The 24057-nt window shown below is 36.0% G+C and overlaps 1 protein-coding gene across 3 annotated transcripts in view; it reads left to right on the forward strand.

The window, feature by feature from the left end:
* The window catches only part of LOC121314826 (ataxin-1-like), a 163670-nt gene that overhangs the window by 36040 nt on the left and 103573 nt on the right, over positions 1–24057 (forward strand). For 2 of the 3 annotated variants that reach the window (XM_041248527.1, XM_041248529.1), the window contains exon 2: positions 2654–2802. The exons of the other annotated variant lie outside the window; for it this stretch is intronic. The gene's annotated coding sequence lies outside the window, so the exon portion shown is untranslated. The remainder of the gene's footprint in view (positions 1–2653; positions 2803–24057) is intronic. 3 annotated transcript variants of the gene reach the window in all.

The following is a 24057-nucleotide window of genomic DNA, read 5'->3' on the forward strand; positions in this document are numbered from 1 at the left end:
GAAAAACAAAACTTAATAAAATAAATTGCGAAAAAGTGGTACTAAAAAGCTAGCAATATTATTTTAAACTCAGATATTTATGTAACATGGCCCAAATTCAAATTCATACAAAACCTATGTTGACTAATAAACTCTTTGGGGGATACACCTTAAAAGTTCATGCAGTACTGTAGTTCTTCCACGAATGTGATGATTCATGGTGGCTCATGTCTTGTTGACACCAGTCCCCATTAGTGAAATAGCCACAGCACAATTTGCCTGGTCATTCTGTCGTTACAACATGGATTTCAAAATGAAAACAAAAAAATTAAATAAATAATTCGGCATCATTGAATATAAAAAAGTTACGATGCTTGTTGTATATTTTCCTAGAAATCACTACAAGGCACACCCACATTATAAAGAACCACTTCTTCTGTAACTGGAGTGGCTAGTTTCTTACACCTTCTACTGAAAAGTATTTCACCTACAGTGTGACAACTTCTGCACTACTGTGGAATTAAAATAAGGGTGCAGCGGTCAGGATTTTCCAAAACCGAGTTGCATAAAATTCCAAACCGAAACCAAATAGTGTTTGTAGTACAATGAAAAGCCATTGGCAGTTTCAGCACTACGCCACACTTTGCTGCATGTAGACAGTTCATAATAGCATCCCTTAATACTTTTAATATGGTAACATAAATCAAAAGTTGTGACAAGACCTACCTGATTATTGTAAGTAGGGTTTTCTAATGACTCAGCCTGCTGCATACCCTTTGTAACCTTATTTATTTATTTTTTTAAATGCATCCTAATAAGTGAAAAGCTGAAGCTGGAAGTTTTTGAGTAGAAAAATAAAAAAGTTACACTTAATCTGTATAGACCTAATAAATAATAATGATCCTAAAACAGCCAAATGCAAAAGTATTGAAAAAAATGTATGTATTGAAATTAGTTTCATTTGTCTGATTACTTTATTGCTGCATTCTGTTGGCATATTGATTTAATTCAAGTCTAAGGGTAAATTATGACATCATTGGTGAACTGCAAAAATCATAGTATTTTTTTAAAGAAGGGATTTATGTGTTCTTGAAAGCTTGTTTGGTTTCAACTGCTGTGTCAGTCTAGCAAAAAGCATCAACTAGAACTTTGTTTCTAAAAACAATTTACACTGAGAATCACAGTTTAAATAAAGTAACATTATTATGCTATGATCAACCTTATTGAAGAGAAAAACAAAATAAAAACAACATTTAGATATCGTTATGGTATCAGCGTGTTACACTGAATAAACCTTATTAATGTTATAAGTAACACTGGTGTTTATATTGCACAAATGTCCTGATACAGTAGCACACTGGTACTACTATGATACCATGGTAATGGGATGAATTATCAGTGTGTATTTGTTTGTACTGTTTGCAAATACAGTTTACATAGCAGGGGAACTTACTGAGAAATCCATGTTTGTTAGGTATTGTAGTCCCACAATGCCGCTTTGTTACAACAGATATCATGGTGCTGTAGATCCAGCACAGAACGTCAAACAGAACCGTCCATGCCTTGAGCCTAAACACAACCAACTATGTATCAAGCACTATAGATTTTTAACCCTCCCACTGTATTCAGCGAGCCAGCAGGAAAGACTGGTGTTTGTCACAGTAATAAACAGTGAGTACAACTTTGTAAGAATACCAGTGAGATAACATTTTTGTTTCAAAATAAGTAGTGCTAATGTATCGCCATTGAATATCATTGGGTAAAGGCAAACAGAAACTTCCTGATAGCTAGAAAAAAAAAATGTAACCAAACAAATAAAAACAGTTGTCATGCCTTCAGCCATCTATAACAACGGCCACTGTTTGTTTTCACATGCACTCCCTAGAGAAAGTTATTTTAACAATATTAACATTTTAAAATCTCTTCAGAGCATAGATCAGTTTGACACAAGCATGCATTGTAGCCGTTTTATAATATTCAGTCGATATACCATATCAAAAGCAATAGGAGGGACACCATTCATTTTTGGGCCCAAAAAGAGCAGTTTATCTGGTTTTAAATGACCCAGGGCAAGGTGTGTTTTTTGTTGTTCCTTAACTTCATTCACCTATTAGTAGAACTGTCAAGACAAGTATAGAAATGCATTGGATGATGACGTCATCAGTGTTGTGTGTTCTGCTGTTGTGAGTAACTTGTCGGGTCGGGGGTCACAAATACCAAGGTGTGAAAAGATAGAGGTGGGGCTGGAGAATAAGAATTGAAGAAAAAAACAGTATAACAGTAGAAGTTAAGTAGTTTATAGGTAATGCTAATGCAGTGACAATGAAGCATAGAATTGGGGTAGTATAGTAGTAATGCAGAGTCTCTTGTCCGGGAGGTTTTTTGTAATAAAGTGCAATTCCCTGTGCTCACATATTACATTTTACTTGCTCGTGAAGTGCTGTGCAATCCTCGTGCCTAAATACAAATATACGTTTTAAACACTCGTGTTACACGGACCCCTTTCTATACCGTGTACCAGTGACTATACACCAACATTTAACACACCACACACAAGATATAACAGAAAATACACACAGGGGTGGGCACTTCGTCACACTCCCACACTTTATAATGCCCAGTTTTTCAAACACAATCAGCTGCTTGTCCCTAAAGGAATCTCTTCGTATCGCAGGGAATGGTGGCAGAACCCCAAGAATTACAATCCTTGGAGACTACGCAGAGGACATTCAGGAGGTCCCTTCTCGTTCCAGTCAAAGAGTTTCGGCCGAGCTTCTCATCCTGAAACCAAAAGAAAACTGATATTGCTGGTTTGTTTTTAAGGTAAGGCAGGAAATGGAGGTTGTTCTAGTTTCTGCAGGCAATGGGGAAGAAGGGCTTTATGAACAAATTGTCTGTTATTTTATTTTTGTTCTGCTACTAACACATTGTACTTCTTGAATTTTAGTTTTTTTCCTAAATCCCCTTTTACTAGCTAAAATTACATTCAAATGAGGTATTAGGGCTTTGTTAGCAAAGCTTAAACTCATGGATTATTTAAAGAAATATATAGTGGCTTCTTTATCAACAGTCTTGAAAAAAAGGGCTAGAAAAAAAGAAGTTAAATGGTCTTGGTCTTGGGTATGTCCATAGCAACTGTATGACATTTCCATAAAAGTCACAAACTGTTTAATTAAAGTAATCTTGTCTTTTTGCAAAATTACTTAGGGGTGAAAGAATTTAACATATAACACTATTTAACATTGCTGTGGTCATTTTTACATTAGTAGAACAGGTTTGTAAAAAAAAACATAGGATTTGGTTTACTAGTGTATTGATGACCAGCTAAGAGATTATCTGGGCAGAAACCATATAATCAGACATAAAAAGAGATTAGTATTTTCCACACTTCATGTAATCTAGTACGGTATTTGGTTAGAGGGCAGATGTTTGGCTCGTATGATTAACTCTTATAAGAACATAAGAACATAAGAAAGTTTACAAACGAGAGGAGGCCATTCGGCCCATCTTGCTCGTTTGGTTGTTAGTAGCTTATTGATCCCAGAATCTCATCAAGCAGCTTCTTGAAGGATCCCAGGGTGTCAGCTTCAACAACATTACTGGGGACTTTACGTATGTAGTGATAATACAAAAAAAATGCATTTATTGGCTCAGATATGCAAATGTATTTGTGTTGATAGAGAGTCACTGTTCACTAATGATAGGGCTTTGTTCATGTGCTGTATTGTAATTGGTCCAGGTGTTGTTAACAGTGTGATTTATTGTTTCAATAGTGTTCTGACGAGCAAGAACATCCATACTGTATGGAACATAATGTAATATGTAATACCGACACAGTATTATTCACAGCATTTTGAGGTACATTGGGCTAATATTGTCTTTTAAATGGTTTTATCTACAGTATGCATACAAAAACAATGCAAATGTGACATGCATAAAGGTCACACCTGCAACGATAATGATAATGATCATTGTAAACAATAACAGGTCTCGTTTTGATTGCTTTCAGAGCAATTTCTTTCTGCTACAATGATAACGATAAATGTTCCTGGCCAATCAGGGCTGTATTAAAGGGTACATAAGAACCTTTTTATTTTATTGTGTTACATGTTCCCAGGTGTTGCTATAACTGTTTACGTAAGGTGTGTGAATGTTTTCTTTTTTCTTAATTTTATTTTACATTTTGACCACTTTTTTAAAGTTCTAAATTAAATTTCCTGCCTCAAGATGGCTTCCCATGTACCCGCATGGACCTCTCAGAACTACAATTCCTATTATCCTCTTGCTCACACATGTAACTGAGATGGACTTACCAGTGAGCAGGAGGATGATGGGAAATGTACTTCTGAGAGGTCCATGCGGACATGGGAAGCCATCTTGAGGCAGGGAATACAATTTACAAGTTTAAAAAAAGTGATCAAAATGTTAAAAAAGAAAAAAAAAATTAAAACAATACACATACCTTATGTAAACAGCTGTAGCAACACATGAGAACATGTAACACAGTAAAATAAAAAAGGTCCTTATGTACCCTTTAAATGTGACTACCTGGTGTTATTTTATATATTATTTTAAACATGATAAACAGTAAATAAGGCATTGCAGTGAATTACTACAGAGAAGACATCCCTCCACTGTTCCACCGCAGAACATCATGTCGGAAAACTGGTTCTAGTACACATCAAGGAATCATTTTTTTTTAAATTATGTGTTATAAAATATTTGATAAACAGCCATTAATGTATAATTATAGCACAAGCATGATGTGTAACATTATATGCTCCATAAATACATGCCATTCTGCATATTGTAGTTGCTTTTATTTATTTTTTTTTGCTTTAAATAATAATAATAATAATAATAATAATAATAATAATAATAATAATAATAATAATAATAATAATAATAAATAATAATAATAATAATTTATGGAGTACTGTCTATGGTCATATTTCTTAATGTTCATCACTGTCCCTCATCTTGCTGGAAATAAAAGTGGGCATGTACTAGAAAGTTGATTGGCATTTGCTCTACAATATATTAGAGCCCTTTTTCGTTCTGGTGTGACCGCTGCATAAACGATTTATGGTTATCGTTATTGTTGTCATTATTGTTCCAGGTGTGACCCGTGCTTAAAGCTCAATGCTTTTGGTGCTGAACTTGGTGATTTTCAAAATGCAGAGGATCGCACATTTTTTTATTTCCTTCACCAGAATCATACTAGGGTGAATGAAAAAATATATTGATGGTTAGTTTATTTTGGCATATACTGGGGGGTGGTTGGGGTGTTAAACCAAGGCTTGTGGTTTGATATTTTGTGCAGAACAACCGTGTCATTTTCATTTCCGGGACTGTGATAAAACTCTTGTAAGGAGTTTCAGTTAGTTTAAAATAATTAATTAAATGGAGGTTAAAAATCGAAAGCTTATCTTCATTCCTTCACAAATGTGGAGTCAAAGTTTAGATGTGCCCCAGGTCAGTAGACTGAAAGACAATCTACAGTCAGTCATTAGATATATATCTATCTATATCATATTATATATATATATATATATATATATATATATATATATATATATATATATATATATATATATTTTGCGCATTAAAAGTTACTGATGGCAAAGTTCCTGTTTCTTTTGTTTAAAAAAGACCAGTTCACATTCTGAATTCTAGATAAATGGGGTCTCAACTTTGCAGATGTAAGAGCTTAATTTGTCAAAATCTCCTGACAAATAACACACTGGGAATTTGGGTCATCCTTGGATCCAGTAAATGTAAATCCCAGTGCTAAATAGTCTGCATTTTATTTATGACATAGAGGCTTTCTTTTCTTAGAATATAGCTGAAATTCATCAGTTCCTGTTTTGGTTAATGATGTTGTCAAGCACAGACTGTACACATTATTTCCAGTGGTAATGTTAAGAGAATGTCCTTTTCATATATAGTCTTGTGAGATATTAAACCTGGAAATTAAACCTGAAATTGATCATTCACGCTATGGTACAGTTCACAAGCCAAGCAACAAACATAACCTCTTTTTGTTTCATATTAACTTCTGTTACTATGTAGCTAACCTCTCCAAAAACTTATAGTATGGAAATAATAGGAATATTTCTATATCCCTTCCAACACTGTAGCACCTATTTTATATTGTTGAAAATGAAAAGTAAAAAAGGTGTGGGTTTTAATGTTTTAAATTAAAAAAAAATGTATTTAGTCGTACCAACTGAGTTAGCAATATTGAATGTGGTGCACTACTTTTATGCAGCGTGAAAAGGCTGGAGACAGATTACATATTTTTTTCACTGAACAGTGAAAACAAGCAGTAAATTTAGAGTGTAGATTAAAAGATGTGCATTTACATGAATACTATTACTGGCTAAAGTCTCTTTGACAAGACAAATGTGCCTTCATAATGTGTAAGTTATTTAGTTAGTTTTGTTTCACATAGAAAGCTGTTTCAGTTAATAATGGCAGCTTTTTAAGGTGATGTTAGGTATTGCTTTGAGCTAATATAAATTATAAACACACATAAGAGAACAGATAAGGGTTTGGCAAATGTAGACAACATACATGTCTTATTATACAGCTCTGGAAAAAAATAAGAGACCACTGCAAAATTATCAGTTTCTCTGGTTTTACTATTTATAGGTATGTGTTTGGGTAAAATGAACATTTTTGTTTTATTCTATAAACTACTGACAACATTTCTCCCAAATTCCAAATTAAAATATTGTCATTTAGAGCATGCTCTCCACCAGTCTTTCACATTGATGTTGGGTGACTTTATGCCACTCCTGGCACAAAAATTCAAGCAGCCTGGCTTTGTTTCATGGCTTTTGACCATCCATCTTCCTCTTGATCACATTCCAGAGGTTTTCAATGGGGTTCAGGTCTGAAGATTGGGCTGGCCATGACAGGGTCTTGATCTGGTGGTCCTCCATCCACACCTTGATTGACCTGGCTGTGTGGCATGGAGCATTGTCCTGCTGGAAAAAACAATCCTCAGAGTTGCGGAACATTGTCAGAGCAGAAGGAAGCAAGTTTTCTTCCAGGACAACCTTGTACTTGGCTTGATTCATGCTAAAGCTGCCCGATTCCAGCCTTGCTGAAGCACCCCCAGATCATCACCGATCCTCCACCACATGGTTTCACAGTGGGTGTAAGACACTGTGGCTTGTAGTCCTCTCCAGGTCTCTGTCTAACCATTAGATGACCAGGTGTTGGGCAAAGCTGAAAATTGGACTCATCTGGGGGTGCTTCAGCAAGGCTGGAATCGGGCAGATTTGTCTTTGTGAAGGACGTATGAATCAAGCCAAGTACAAGGTTGTCCTGGAAGAAAACTTGCTTCCTTCTGCTCTGACAATGTTCCCCAACTCTGAGGATTGGTTTTTCCAGCAGGACAATGCTCCATGCCACACAGCCAGGTCAATCAAGGTGTGGATGGAGGACCACCAGATCAAGACCCTGTCATGGCCAGCCCAATCTCCAGACCTGAACTCCATTGAAAATCTCTGGAATGTGATCAAGAGGAAGATGGATGGTCAAAAGCCATCAAACATAGCCAAGCTGCTTGAATTTTTGTGCCAGGAGTGGCATAAAGTCACCCAACATCAATGTGAAAGACTGGTGGAGAGCATGCCAAGACGCATGAAAGCTGAGCTTGAAAATCAGGGTTATTCCACCAAATATTGATTTCTGAACTCTTCCTAAATTAAAACATTAGTATTGTGTTGTTTAAAAATGAATATGAACTTATTTTCTTTGCATTATTCGAGGTCCGACAACACCACATCTTTTTTGTTATTTTGACCAGTTGTCATTTTCTGCAAATAAATGCTTTAAATGACAATATTTTTATTTGGAATTTGGGAGAAATGTTGTCAGTAGTTTACAGAATAAAACAAAAATGTTCATTTTACCCAAACACATACCTATAAATAGTAAAACCAGAGAAACTGATAATTTGGCAGTGGTCTCTTAATTTTTTCCAGAGCTGTATATAATGTGGTGAAAGCAGTTTGTTGTGTTGCTTAGTAATATATATTGTAGCAGCACAATGGGAAATGGGTTTATGCAAGAACTGCTTCAATGAATTTTGGGAGTTGTTTGCGGACCACAGGTTTGAAACCACTGCTGTAGTACAATGCTTAGATATGTGGTAAGCTTTTATAAGGCTAACCAGGGGCATGTCAAGTGTACTTGGAAACAACAGTGTCCTTCTCTAGTACCGCATAAAAACCTTGACTTCCACTCAGAAGATTTTTATCTCCTTGTACACTTTTATAATCATCACTTCAGTATTCAATTCTGTATTTTCTGTTTACGTGAAGTTTGAGTCAACTAAATTGCACTCTTAATTACGATTGAGTGCAGTGAACTACCTACACTCTTCAGATAGAAGACATCCACTTAGTAGTAAAAATAACAGTTTATTGGTTGTGAAAGATATGCCTGATGGCACATGAACAATTGGCAAACAGTTATGCCCAACATGAACATGATAACCAACAGATACATAATACATTCACATTATAATTTGTCCCATGGCCATATCCATTGGAGCTCAATAGCTTCCCCTATGCTGGCCGAGCTGAGATGAATTCAATACAGTGATTAAGAATGGCTCGGCCAGCAGGCAGGACAAGTGGCACTTGGGGCCACCTTCCCCCTAGACAAAGCACGCTGCAGGGTGGAGACAAGGAGGAGGAGGACCAAACAAAGAAACGACAGGGGTTTGTGGGCAGAGAGACCTATTTAACTGGTCAGACTGGTAATGTATGAGATTGATGGGTGGAGTCTCCTTTCGGAAGGACAACAAGTTTCCAATTCTGTGTGCTACAGTGGACTTTTAACTTGTAATGTCGGGTAGGCTGGTAGCGGTGAGGACCGCAGGCTGAAGGTAAATAAAGGAAGCCCAAGTCAGTGGATTCAGGTACAAACAGCACATGTATTAGACAGTTGTAGGATTCATACCAAACATGGTACCACGGCTCGTTTTCCATAGCATACGTATTCAGGGCCAGGCGCTTTACCAATAAACCCATGTTATTCAGAATTATCCACAAGGAACATCCGCATTGCTCTGAGCTGTCTGCGCTTCTCCCATGCTCTCACTCACTAGTTGTGCAAGTGCGCGTTAGAGAGTGACGTCACCACGTAGTATCAGAGCTAACGACGCACCTTAAAGACATTCAGATCCTTAAAAAGGATCATTACAAACTGCAGACTTGTGTTCCATATGTGTCAGAATGAAGACTTGCACTCCTTAAAATTGTCAATTTGATTCCTCTGGACTTTTTTGATGTACAAAGTCCTAGCATTTATTCTGTGTGTATGTATGTATGAATTTGTTTATTTTCGCCTTAGAAACCTTCATATAGGCAAGTCATCCCATTTTACATTTTGTACAACATAAATGCTAAAGGCTTAACGGAATCCCATATTTTAGCGTTATTTGTTTGTTTGTTTTTACGAGCTCCAGCTCGTTGATTTATTCTCTGAATGGATGCAAATTGATGTTCGAATGAAATTGCATTTGATGGATGTAGACGTGAAAGATGTGGAGGAGAAAAAAACGAACCGATTTATCTTTGCCTGTTTCCTAGTATTCAGACGTGTCTCTGACGGTAGCGTTTCAGGATACAAACGCATTAAAAAATATATTAAGATATAGTTGCACGGTAATTCTGAGATTTATTACTGATTTAAATCTATCTTGGCTAAAGAGTAAGTGAGAATACTACTAAGAAAAAATGTACCGCGCTAGTCTACCTTAAGGCACTGCACACGCATACCATCTGTTAAAAACTGAAAGCTTATACAAGGGGTTCTGTGAAATGGAAGAGAGCCTGTTTTACTAGCCAGCAGCTCATAGACCTGTAATACATTACATGCTTGGTGCCAGGCAGGTTGTGCTGGCTGAACAAATGGAGGGGAATGCAAGTGTATAAAGCAAGCACGTAAGGAACAAGAAATCGATTCAGTTTTCATGTAGTTTAGAAAGGGAATATAATAGACTGAAGCTCTTTTGTTTGCCCTGTTTTGGGTTGTCTTTCAGGCAGACATGTTTGTTGTTTGTTCAAATGTCTGTAGTTTTGTGCACTCCCACCGTTCTGGGAGCTAGCTCACAACGTTTTAAAACTAACCTCACTGTCTGTAATGAACTCCATGTTAACCCTATGCTGCTGAATTGTTAACATTTCTGGCACAAAATGAAAGGAAATCAGTTTTCCATGAAAGAGGGCAATGGCTTTATTATTTTATTACTGAAAATGGAAAAAAGCTTACTACTTTCATGATTAACAGACACATTAAAATCTTCCAGGTTTTTTTTTTTTTGGTCTAATCTATGGGGAAGACTGGTATGGTTCAGCATTTATTTCTTAGTCATCTGGGTTTCTTTTTTTTGGAAAATCAGAACTTTAAGGACTGTTTTACGGAATGTTTTGTTAAAGTCTATTTAGACTAATAAAGTTTGCTGTTGATGAAATCAACTGTTTTAGGTAAAATTTTGGCAAAATACCAATTATTCTAAAATAATCTTTATTAAAAAAAAAATCCTTAAAACAGAATCAGGTCTGTGGTATTTCGGAATGTTCCATTTTCTCTTTCTGTTGTTTTAATCAAGAATATTGAAAATCAATATATACAGTAGAGTGGTGCCTGTAGTGTTGACACCCTCAATTATTTTTTATATTATACTCCTTACAAACATGTTATAAATTTGTGATTCAAATTTTAAACACTGGAGTTGGTTATTTGACTAATTCGGTCAATTCTGTGGAAGGCCTCTAAAAGCAGTGATAAATACGGAAAAAATAAATGTACTGACATTGAAAGTATTATTGAGATTACCTTAACATATTAAATTGTAGTCATGGCAACAGGCAAAGTATTTGCAAAAGTACCACTTAAAAATACTGCTGTTTCTCCTTTTTTGTAACTCATTTTATTAAGGACAATATAGTAACATTATATTGTGATGGGCAGAATTGGAATTCAAACCAGACCTTTGTGTGTTCTCAGCAATTTGCTTTGCCACTGAGCAACGCAACTTTTCTGAGAAACTATATTTAGTCATGTTTTTTCTGTCTAACATACTCTTGTGTGAAAAGGAGTGGGTTGAGGGACTTTCATTTGGTAGAACACAATTTCACTTTCTCATGCAACTACAGTAAATACAGTACAGCAAATAAATGGATGGTCACTAAACAAACCAAATAAGACTAGCAGTTATTTGCATAAACACACAGTGTAAACTGTATTATATTAATATATGCTTACTGATTGTAGGTTTAACAAATAAACACAGCTGAAAGAAAAACCTCAAACAAAACTGCTAACTTTTTTTTGCCCCTGGAGGCCTGGCTAAAAATCTGGCTGCAGTCACAAGGTCCTCTCAACTAAACCCTCAGTGGACATTAGTATAATTGGGCACATTTGGCTGTTCCAGGACTGAGTGAAAGGGGTGTTTTATAAGGTGGTTTTTCAGAGCTGAGAGGGGCAACGTCTGTATTCAGTGTCCCACAACCTTCAATGGCACCAAGAACAAACGTGTTAAAAAATAAATACATAAATAAAACCAATACAATCCTGTGAATGGGGAGAAAAATAAAATAAAAGGTTTTAAAAAATTGAACCCCTAATAAATTCCTTTTCAGCATATCAAGTATTTGTGTTTATAAAGATAACTGTCATCATGTTGTTTCTCCTGGATGGGCCCTTGCTTAGTAATACAGTAAATCATCTCGTGAATTGGATCTGTAAATTGCTTTCTCACTCCACAAAATCAACGGGGCTTAGCTCTCGGGTCTGCAGGCGTCTCCTGACAGTTTCTGTGTTAGTTAACATCCTGCTAATGACTTGTCTGTCTTTGAGAGAGAGAGAGAGAGAGAGAGAGAGAGAGAGAGAGAGAGAGAGAGAGAGAGAAAACTTCAGTAAGATCAGGGATTTCCCCTGAGCTCCCCACTAACCACTTTCTTTGAAGTGACATTATCGCTTTGGCTTTGCTACTTGCTTATGGTAGAGATTATTCTGCATTTTTCACTTGTAGGGCTGTTACTCAAGAGGGAGGGAGGAAAGGAGGCATAATTTAATACTGAAACACTGATGTGACTGCTTCAGGTGTCAAGGCCTCTAATACGCAGTGACTTTACATATATTTAAATTGACAGTCTGGCTGCCGGAGCTGATGAAGTGCAAATAAAGTGCACTGGGGACATGAAAGGAAGAGCAATGTCAGTTTTCTTTTGCAGTATTTCTGTTTGCGAGTTCCTGGCATAATTATAATTCCCATTGAATTCTGAAACACAGGGATCAAGATTGAACAAATTATGTACATACATCCTGGATACTTCGTCAGGGATTGCCATAAATATGTTTTAAGGAAAATGTTTAGATCACGCTCAACACTCAATAATCAACTTACTACAATAAATCTTTAAAGGAATTATTATGCATGTCCATGTAATCCATTAGTATATTTAAGTGCCCCTTATATTTTAAAAATCTGAATGAAATAGTGGCTAGTAAACTACCAAATTTAACCTACAATGTCTGGTTTCTGATGAAGATGATGCTAAAAATGCTTAACATTCACCCAGGCATCATATTTAAGTGCAAGATTTAACATGACTGTGGGACACTGTAATTATTTTAAAATATATCAATTTAACAAACTGCATAGGCTGCTAAAAGGATATTGTGGGTCACTTTTGACTCTTGTGATGCCATATACTGTCTGAAAGTTGTCCATTAAAAGGCTTACTAAAACAAACATCTACATGTATAATGGATTTTAGACATTGCTTGAGTAGGGGGAGGTCTGCCAACTTGCTTTCCTTTGGAGAATACCTTAACATCTTAAATTGTTGTCATGACAACAGGCAAAGTATTTGCAAAAGTATACACTTAAAACACTGCTGTTTCTCCTGGAGCACATGCTGTCAATTACGATGCTATAAATACCTTGTAATGACAGATGGAGACAGTTTGTTGAATTTACAATATATACATTGGTGTGAAAATGTTGACAGATGATGGCATCAGTGCTGACATTCGATAACCACCAACATGTGAAGCAGTGGCCATTGGCTTTTACTATTGTCCTCTAAACCATGAATATATTGTGGCATTATTACTAGTATTACTTAATTCTTTCATCAAGTAACTTACTGAAAGACTACTTTAGGATAAGCAGTGATAGAGTTGCAGTTTCTTATACTGAAAAATAAATAACAGCCTTTTATGGATCAGTTTATTTGTCCTTCTGGTGTTGAAGGTTTTCGTTGTCCTGCCCAAAATGCATACAAGATCATAGCAGAAAGGTCAACTGTTAAGTTTAGCTGTAGTACTTTTTCATCACAAAAATGCTTTAGAATGTCTCTCAATATTATAGAGAACATCTATAAATAAACTGTTATTGACTGGGAGCACTACATTTAATATGCTGAGCTGTTCATCCCAAGAGATGTCTGTTTACACCTGTGGGCTAGTGAAAGTTGAGATATCGTGTGAGCGCTGGGACCAATACATTTTCTCCTCCATTGCTGTTTAGACTCCAAGTGACTTCATAACCACCCTCATATATAATTATTATACTAGCAGGATTCAATGAAATGCCTTTTCTATGCTCAATTCAAGACTATATTCTGAGACTAGAACTAATGTAGTTGAAACAAGGAAAACTGCAAAACTGAAAGAGCACACTAAGGAGATGGTTGCATTTTTTCCCATCAAATTACTTCACAGTTTTCCATTAGTGGTGATTCCATTAAATACAATTGAACCAATGATAATGTCGGCGTGTTGTAGTGCTTTATATATTTATATGTGCTTGTCCGTGTTTCTCCATGGTAACCACTTCTACAGAGTGCAGTCAGTGGTTTTCCAGTGTTGTACTGAGCTTGTTGCGTGTGGACATCTCCTCAGGTTAAATTTAGCACTGTTTGGTGGAAGCCTGGCTTTGAATAGCATTAGTAAAGGTTTTTTAATGGAAAAAGGGCAAGCTTGTTTTTTGTTGGATTGGACTATCTGATGGCTGCTGAGTACTCTTCGCCACCTATACTGTACTTGCCTGCCTGTGGAGCTGTCTTTGCTTTTCGGTTACCACACCATCAGTGAATGTTATTTTTGTGTTGTTGTTTCCTTTTTATTTTAGCTGGCTTTGGATTTTAAGTAGGTTGTAAGGTGAAAGAGTACCGCTAGATTTTTCTCTGTGAGTTAGGGAAGGTTGTGTAGCATTTAAAATGGTCTTTCAAGGTCTTCTAACAAATGTTTCTATGGATTGAATAAGGACTTTCAATAAGCATTTCCATTTTATAAGAAAATGATTACCGTAAAAAACATTGTATAAGTCGATTTTCTAGGCGTTTTTGTGGGTCTTAAAAGGGGGGTGCGACTAATACACCAGTGCAACGTATGCACCGTCGTGTCTAATATTGAACTACTGTACCAGTGTCACAATGGGAATACTACAGCCACGGTTATTATGGCTCAAGCAAACTTAACTGTCAGCAAGTCATTTTGATTGTTAAACGTAAGCTTTCAGACTCTTGACTGGCGTCTTCTCAACCCAAGATGCCTGTACGTGGAGGGAAAAGAAATTGTGGTTAAAGTTATCAATCTTTGGAATATGAAAGCATCACAGCTGTACTGCTTCAGTGTTAACACAATAGCTGTCAATCTCTATGAATTTCCTTATTCCCACCCTCCCAAGCCATTGATTTGTCAACATTCAGACTGAACCCGCCACTGGGATCCATAGCAGCTATTGGTTAGAAAGCCGAGTAAACTTATCAAGTGTACAGTTTGTTGTAACTGCAATGATATAATAATGCAGATGTCTGCCCTTGAGACGGGATAAAAATGCTACACAACAGGTTTGAAATTGCACATTGTTAAATTTGCCGAAATGCATGGCAATCGCAATGCTGACGAAGCAGTACGTGACTAGAGATGAAACTAAGACAAACTTAAATATGGTAAAGAAAAATGAGCTGATAGAGAAGGAACTTGTTTAAGGCCCATTTTGTTTGAATGGAGTACTTTGAATGACCGTATTACATACTGTATCATGTTCTACATGTCAGTGCAACACAGTGGTACACTTGTAAAATATGTCTGTTTATGGTATTGATTAACAAAGCAAAATTAATGTATTTTTACAGCTGGAAATTGAATGCAATTGTACTGCAACATATGCAGTACTAAGAGGTTTTGTTTTCTGGTTATTTGATGGTACATTATTTACTTTTAATTGTTTTGTTTTTTTTTGTTGTTGTTGTTGCTTTTTAATTGATGCAAGCAGCACTGTTAAATACTGTGTTTTTTTAATTTGTATTTGTTAGTTTGTATTTGTGTGTGTTTTGCACTTCAGGGCCACCGTAGTAAATAGCATCAATTGTTTTGTTTTTTTTAATTATTCATTCTTTACATTTCCCTTAGTATTATATCGCTTGCAATCATTCTGAGTGGCTCTGGGGTCTGTTATTATCATCTACTCTCAATTTGCCCTTACCTGGCTTTGAGCTTGTCTGGCTAATCCTTAGTGACGGGACTGAAAAACCTTCCTCATTCCATTTAAATCACATGACAGCCCCATCTACTGTATGTCCTCTGTCTATATACACGTAGAGTAGGTGGGGCTGGAGCTGAAAGATCACATTGTCAGAGAACATGAATGAAAACAGGAAGGCTGTTCGGTGGAGACAGGCTCAAAGCCACGTAAGGCAGATTTAGAGAAAAAATTATAACAACTTGGTATTAGAGCAACAAAACCCAGAACCAGAATGATTGTAAACACCATAAAATAGCAAGAGAAATGTAAAAAAAAAAAAAAAATCTCTTAAAATTAATTTTGAAGCTACTTGCTCTTTTAAATTCCTCAATGCTTGTGTTTAGCTTTTTTTTTTTTTTTTTTTTTTTGGTCAAATTTAAACTGTTATTCAAGCAAAAATAAAACAAAACCCTTAATCTTTTATAACAGTTACAGAAAACACATAGTTGAGCTTAAAACATTAGCTTCACAACATAACAACCACCTTAGTTAGGAAATGTTTTGACGGCTGTAAGGACCTTTTTGATGGTAACGCCCATTTGTTGAACAAGTTTCAAAACGTATAATTTAGCAGTATTATAAAACTTACTGCACTTTAAGCACCTACAAACCAAACTGGTATTTTTGTTTCGTTGGACTTTTTCATTTCCTGAAGGGTTGGATTTCAGGCTTTGGTTTGGATGGCCACTGGATCCTCACCTCTATTTAACCTAGCTCTGTGAATAGGCACCTTATCCACAGTAAAACGACTAGAGCAGTCAGGTGTAACACTACACGTTACCCCCTCGTAAACCAGGCCAGAGAAAACAGTGGTGCTTCCAGCAGTGGCTGTCCTGTGATCTTGCAGGATTTTTGTTATTTGCTTCAGGTACCAGTTAAAGGTATCATATACAAGACAGAATTGTATAAAGGAATGTTGTTACCTTTAAATGTCAAAATAATGTCAAGATGGCACTTACTGTATAATTTTATAAAAATATGTCTAGATTGTCCCTGTGACCCAAGTTGGGTAAAGCAAACAAACTGGACAATCAACAAACTGCTTTCTGATAAAAACAAACAAAAAAAGTAGCCCACAGAAAGCAAAACTGTGGAAGAATATAGTTAAGATGCCAAGGGAAATATTTTGGTGTGCAACTAAGTTTTCTGAACTTTATCTCTTTGACCTGATTAGTCATGTGGCTGGTTATGAATGATTAAGGTTATTTAGTTTACGTTTTTAGCGATTCCCTTATAAAATTGTTGTATAGAAGCATAACAAAGTATAATAATGCATAGTGAAGGCATGGTAAAGCATAGCTAGGCATTGTAAATCCCAAAGAGGTATGGTAAAGTGTATAGTAAATATAGTAAGCAATAGCAAACTATGTTAAGTGGTAAGGAAAAGCATGGGAAACTGCGGCTACAGTGCAGAGTTATAAGGGATTTTTTTTACCACAACTGCAAGTCCTTTTTATTGAGTGTCACACAAAACTTGGCTCACTTAAGCATTTGAAAATACTTGTTAAAACAAGAAAATGTATGAGATTACCTCAGACATTTTTGTAAACAATTAAATAGATTTGGTTAATGTACTGTTGCACTGATGCAGGTGAATTTCAATAACCTTAATCAAGTAGAAGCAGCTGGGCTGCTTTTCCACCTGTCTCCATTATTACAGTCAGATATTAACCCAGAAAAAAGGGTTTGGCCATCTGTCACCCAATTTATTATTATTATTATTATTATTATTATTTTAGTTTTTTTTAATAGCATCATGAAATTCCTGAGTAACGTGAAAATAAAAGACTTGCAAAAAACTTGTTAAAAAAACTTTCGCACTTGTTAATTTTTTTTTTGTGCATTTTTAGATGGCCCCTACTACCAAGAATACAGTATGTCTTCTACACCCTACCCCACGTGTTCTTAGTGTTGTAACATCTTGTTCTGAAAATGTAACACTTTTGTTCCCAGAAGCTCTGGTGATTTACGTTTAGTGTCAAACCACACTCTTCTATCTTAGCGTGTCTGTGGCAAGCTTGTTTCTTACCAAGACATGGGTGCAGTTGTTGGTCACCTTGGTTCATGCAGAGGATATAAACACTGCTTTGTAGTGTAATAGAGCATATGCAAAGCTTGTTTATAATTATTTCAATGTTCCAAGGTTTCAGGCGTGGACATGCTGTCCTGCGTATTGTGTTTCACTTCACAGTGGTGTAAACAGAAAGACCTCTTTTTTTTCTTTAAATTCTGTTAATTTCATTCAAGCAGACAGAATTGGATATGACTAAGAGCTATTTTTAACCCCTGCCTTTGACGCCTGTGATTTACATGCAGCTTCACACATTGCTTTCTCTTCGTTTGCATACTGTACATCTCTGCACTGCAGACGTATTGGTGATCAGTCCCACCAATCTCCATTTAATGACCAAACTATCCATCTCTATCCTCGCTCAATGAAAGCATCACCTCTCAAATGTATCGAGGTAGGCGTCCTCTTGTACAGGGTTTTGTTGTGTGTAAATGCCACACTGGGAGTGATATGGTGAGTCACCGTTTGATCTTGCAAGCAGATTAATTACATTGCCTAAACATGTTGTTGTGCAGAGTTGAGAGGGCCCGGTATAAATAATTAATTGTGTGTGTGTGTGTGTGTGTGTGTGTGTGTGTGGGGGTGGGGGTGTGTGTGTGGTGGGGGGGGGGGGGGGGGGGTGTTGGGGGGGTGGAAAACATCACCCATAATTAAGTGTATATGTGAAAAATCGATTAATATTCGGTTGTTTATTATAAACACCCTAGGGTCCTATTTTGAAACAAATGCGAGGACAAAAGGCAAAACACAGTTGCCACTTTTTTCGGTGTTATACATTTAGATATGTTTGTGATAACAAACACACTTGAAATTCTTCTGTTCTACCCTCAAGTTCAGATTTTGCACAGTATTGATCCACAGCCTATCATTAATTAATTAAAGCCGTCCTTGTTTGGAGGCAGCATGTGTTAATACATGTCCTAACATGTTTCTCTACTGTTACTGAGCATACTGCTCAATTGACTGTTTTCATTACATTTCTAACCGTACGTTTTTGGATTGTATCTTTTTTCTTTTTTTTTACCTTTCCAGAAAGGAGCCAAGCTTGGACAATCGGCCCCCGATCTTCAATATTCTGTGTTTTTAAGCACCTTTACCGTTCCTCCCAGGGCCTACAGTAAAATGCTGTATTTTTCCGTAGGTCTAGAAGATAAGAGCAAAGTCTCCCTTTTTTTAGCTGGCACACACTCCATCTCATTTTACAGTTTCCACAGTGCAGACAGAGGCTGTATTGTTATTTCTTTGCTAATGTGCCGATATGCAGTGCCATTTGGCGCATGAGCAAGCAGGGGATGATAGCAGATCAGAAAAAGAGTGCTACAGTAGGTATTTTGTTTTTTGAGTGGCTCAGTGGCTCATCCCATTGGTAATGGGGTATAAAGCCTTTAACCTGTAGGTCACCAAGCTTTTTCACTTGATGGGATGGCTAATTGAGTGTAAAATCTCAATAATAAAGGCTGTGGCTTTAACCATCTCTATCTCAGAAGTGAGGTATTGTGGGGAAAACTGAGTGCATGTCTCTTTATAAGTGTTTTTTGTAAACTGTTTTATTTTTTAGATAAAAGAGCCTTCCCTTGCTTTTGCAAGCTTAAATATGTAATTCCTTTTTCAACCCTTTAATATTAGTTACAGGTGTAACGTATGTGTAGTTTTTACTGTGTAGAGGTAGAATGTTGGTTACCTTATACCCATAATGAGTGCCTATTGTGTGTTTAAGGTAGGTGAAGACCTGTGTCACTACTGTATATAAAAACACTACACTTGTGAACAAAGTGTTCTGTCAGCAAGGTCCACTTCATGAGTGTTTAGATAGCTAAACTTTTAAAATTATTATCCAGCGCTGAGGTCATTACTTAATGGATAATTGACAGTTGCGGACAATTACGTGTCCTGAGCTGACAAGGTCACTTAACTACAGATAGTGACTTATGTGGAAGATATGAATGCTAGTATAAACTATACAAACATGTTTTTTTGTTTGTTTATAAAGACATTGTTAACCTAGGTATTTAAGCATTGTTTTGGACTGAATCACACAGGCTGCTTCACATCTGTATGTTGCTTTAAATCATGTTTCAAGATTATAAAACTTTACAGGACATCTGCCTGTGGGTTAATGACTGCTCTGCTCAAAGCTGACTGGCAGAGAGGAACCCTACTGTTTATATTACAGAATGATGTACTGTACTTAACAGAATGATGTATTTCAGGTTAAACCCTGAACAGTTTTCTCAAGCAATAAACACCTAAATTAATTATATTATACACTTATTCATACAGTACAGAGTCTGAGAGCTTACCATCTACTTGAAATGTGATGCACCTTGCAGCTTGTAGCTGTTTTCAGTTGTTGCGTTCATAAACAATTTAGTGGAATTCACCCACGTCTATATTGATTAAAAAAGGGATATGAAATGTTGTCATTTCTGAGAATAACAGGCTCTTGTTACTAGTTTAAAGCCAATACATTACCAAAATATGCCGACCTCTTTACATTTATTCTGTCTTATAGTAAACTGTGTTGTGAACCGTAATCTCCTTGACAGTTCTTCTCTCTTTGGAAAAGCTCACAAAAAGAGGGGAATGCAGCATGCAGCCAGACTGTAAAACCACTCCAGCGTGAGTGCAGACACAAAGGGTTGCAGTCGTGTCAGCTGGGTGATTTCCATACTAAACCACTGGTTTGCAACTATCAAGTTCACTTATACGTGATTGCTTATTGTATGATCCTCTGTGCTATATGCCATTAGACAGCTTTTGCAGGTTGCACAGAACAGAGTATAACTGCAAAGTAGTGCTTTTCAGCAGGAACTCAGTTTTGTTGTAAGTCATCCTGGATGTGGTGCCTAAATTAATATTTTAAATAAAGCGGACAAGAACTGCTATATATGTAACCTTACTGGGAAATCTAGGGTATGACTGGAGTAACTAGTTATTCTAAATGCAGCTGCAGTACATTATTCTTGTATGTCTTAACAGAGCTGGAAATCTGTTGTAAATTAGGTAGTGACAATAGGGTCCATAATGGCCTTAATCTTAGTAGTCCTTCTACAAAATATTAACATTTTCGCTTTAAGCAGTGTGGAAAAGCAATGTGCATATTTGATCAATTATTTACACTTTTAATATTTGTGGCTTCCCTATGGCTTAAAATGGCAGTCTGCGGAAATCAGATAGGCTCACCATAATAAGAAACATACAGTAGTAGCTGAAAGCTATTTAAAAAAAAAAAAAGGATATTCAGCTTTAATAATATGATGAACAGTATTATACTGTATATGATATTAAACAAAACATTTTACATGCACAGAAACAAAAGTTTTAAAAACTGTCAGTATCTGTATAAAGATGCGATACAAAAAGGACCACGTTTTTAAAACAAAAGCACTGGTTGTTTTGCTGTCTTGCCTATTGTTATTAAAATTACTTTTAATAAGGAGATGCTGGTTATATTCATGAATGCATAAAGAAAAAACATTTTTGCATAATATATGAATGGGTCATGGATGGGATTTAACAGGGTTTGGATATGATGGTGATGGTGAGGGTTGTGATGCTTAATAATTGTACAAAAATGTATGTAATAAAAAATAATGCAATATAATAATAATAATAATAATAATAATAATAATAATAATAATAATAATAATAATAATCTGGAACCTAGTGTTCTTTGTGCTGGTACCCTGTTTGGTAATTTCAAAATCTGGTCGCCTCACTTTACATTTTTTTTTAATTAAAAAGACAGCATCATTAAAGAATGATTACATTTTGGTTCTTATTTTAATTATTCAAATATTGTGTGCTTTATTGCTTGATAAGTCCGTGTTAAGTTGTGTTGACTGAGTTCAGGAGCAGCTCTTCAGTTCTAGTTGCATGCTTTGTAATGAGTATTATCTTTACTCGATCCCAACTTCAAGGTTGCACGACTTTGTGAATTCTCATTTGGCTGCAGTAATGGGCTAGTAATTGCTTTTGTACTGTATGTACGCCACTCTTCTAACCTAAGGCATGTTATGATTGCAAATACCAAGATAAGACTAGAGTTAAAAAAAAAAAAATGTTTTCCTAGATAGTCTGTGCTGATAGTCTTTAAAATTAGCATCAGTCTTGGCAGCCAGCTTTGTATTAGAACTGAAAGGCAGGCCTGTAAGGAATGTTTTAAAAAAATGCTTTTATTTAAAAAGAAAACACAGTTTTGCCAAATGTTTGATCCAATACATGAGGTGCATTACTCTAAAATAAATGTTTGAAAACTAGAATGTTTTAAAAGCTGAAACTGCAAATGCATTAAAGGTTAGGTGGTTAGTGTCAGGATCATAACACTGGCAATGGAGTGAAGGGCTGGCATGAACAGCTAGAACTGATTGGACATGATAGGTTCTAGACGAATATACAAAATGACAATTCCTCATTAAAACCTTTGCTGCCTAGTGTCCAATATATTGGACATTGAGAAAATAGACATTAAATAGTTATGGCAACATACCCAAGACAATAAAGGGTTAATTACTGAGAGTCATTATGTTTGAGTTTTTGGTTCAGAGAAAAAAGCAACAGAACACCATGTGACATATGAAAGTCTGCCATATCTTCAGTGAGAAAATGCTATTTATTTGGTTACAATTAACCATTGGGCTAAGATTTTTAATGTGTTTAATGTGTTTAGTTAGGTACCAAACTAATTAAAGTTAAACACAAGAGCACATTTGTATAATAAACTCTTGCAGTTGCTTTTAAAAGCCGTGGGTTGTGTTTATCCTCTCTTAAACTGATTTACAGATTTGCACTGGCTCAGAGGGATCTAATCTTCATTAACAATATCTGTTTGATACATTGTTCTTGTTCTCTACCAAATGTTATAGCTAGGTTCTGTTTTTAGGAGTGTATTTTAAGTGACAACAGAAAAAACAGTGGAGCTTGAATTTAAAACTGTGTTAAATCGTAATGAAATGCATGCTGATAACAGCGGTGGAAACAAAGCTTCTGTTTCATAATTGTATAAATGTATAAAACATTTCAAGTTATCTCTGTTCATTTGAGGGGTTATTTCTGATTGTTGATTAATATAAGAACATAAGAAAGTTTACAAATGAGAGAAGGCCATTTGGCCCATCTTGCTCATTTGGTTGTTAGTAGCTTATTGATCCCAGAATCTCATCACGCAGCTTCTTAAAGGATCCCAGGGTGTCACCTTCAACCACATTACTGGAGTGTTGGTTCCAGACCCTCACAATTCTCTGTGTAAAAAAGTGTCTTCTGTTTTCTGTTCTGAATGCCCCTTTATCGAATTTCCATTTGTGACCCCTGGTCCTTGTTTCTTTTTTCAGGTCGAAAAAGTCCATTGGGTCGACATTGACAATATCCCTTATAATAGTTCACCACAATATTTTTTAACAATATTTTTTCCAGATTTCCTATGATTTTCCCAGGGTTATATTATGCATTTACCATAGTTTACCATGGTTTGCCATGTTTTTTTAAAATATGCTTTACCATATATCTTTGGGTTTTACATTGCTTGGCTATTCTTTACCATGCTTTCGCTATGCTTTATTACACTTGTTATGCTTTTACTGTGGTAAATGTTTATGTTTCAAAAACGTAAAACGAAGACTAGATAAGACATTTTTAATGTGATGCTGGTCTAGTCCAAGTAGTAAGTTTTCATGAATTCAGGTGGACACTGTGTTGCATACATTGTGAAATATTTGCATGACACATAATACATGAAAACGAACAAGTCCATTGTCATTTTGTTTTTGTTTTTCAGGCTAAACTATAGCAAGATAAATGTGCTTCATCTGAGTCAAAGTGAAAGATTGAAAAAAAAAATTACAATATAATCTGCAGAGATTTCCATTTGTGTATGAAAGCCTGAAGCAACAGAGATGAAATTACACTGCACAAAATATGCCTTTATTGAGAAATCATACATTTGTCATAAATTGTCAGATTGATATGCACTCCAGTCAATGAAATGCAGAATTTTCTGAACTGTCTGCAGTTTTTAACTCCACCCAGACCCCTTGCTTACTAAATATCTTAATAAATGTTCTTAATATTCTCTTCGAAGATATTTAAACCTGGTCAAGATTTAATCAAGTCTTCCAGGTTCTCTGTGTCTCATTTACAAGAAGCTGGATTGGCTTGATTTTAGAAACTATACAGCACACTGGTGTAACTTTACAGTACTGGTTTCACAGACCCTGATTAGCACTAATCTTGGATGACTTAAAGTTTTCTTAGGCAATGTAGTCCCAGATTAGTTCTTATCTGGTTTGTGAATCTGGTGAACCCTAGTCCAACACTCGCTCTTAGTACAACATATTTATTAGATTAAAAGAATGGAGTGGGAGATTGGCGATCTTCATCAGAATACCAAATTCTAATGAATAATTTGAACTAATAAACTAATAAATATTTTGTACTACGAGTGAGTGTT

Source organism: Polyodon spathula, chromosome 4 (genome assembly GCF_017654505.1).
Source record: "Polyodon spathula isolate WHYD16114869_AA chromosome 4, ASM1765450v1, whole genome shotgun sequence".
NCBI classification, from domain to species: Eukaryota; Metazoa; Chordata; class Actinopteri; order Acipenseriformes; family Polyodontidae; genus Polyodon; species Polyodon spathula.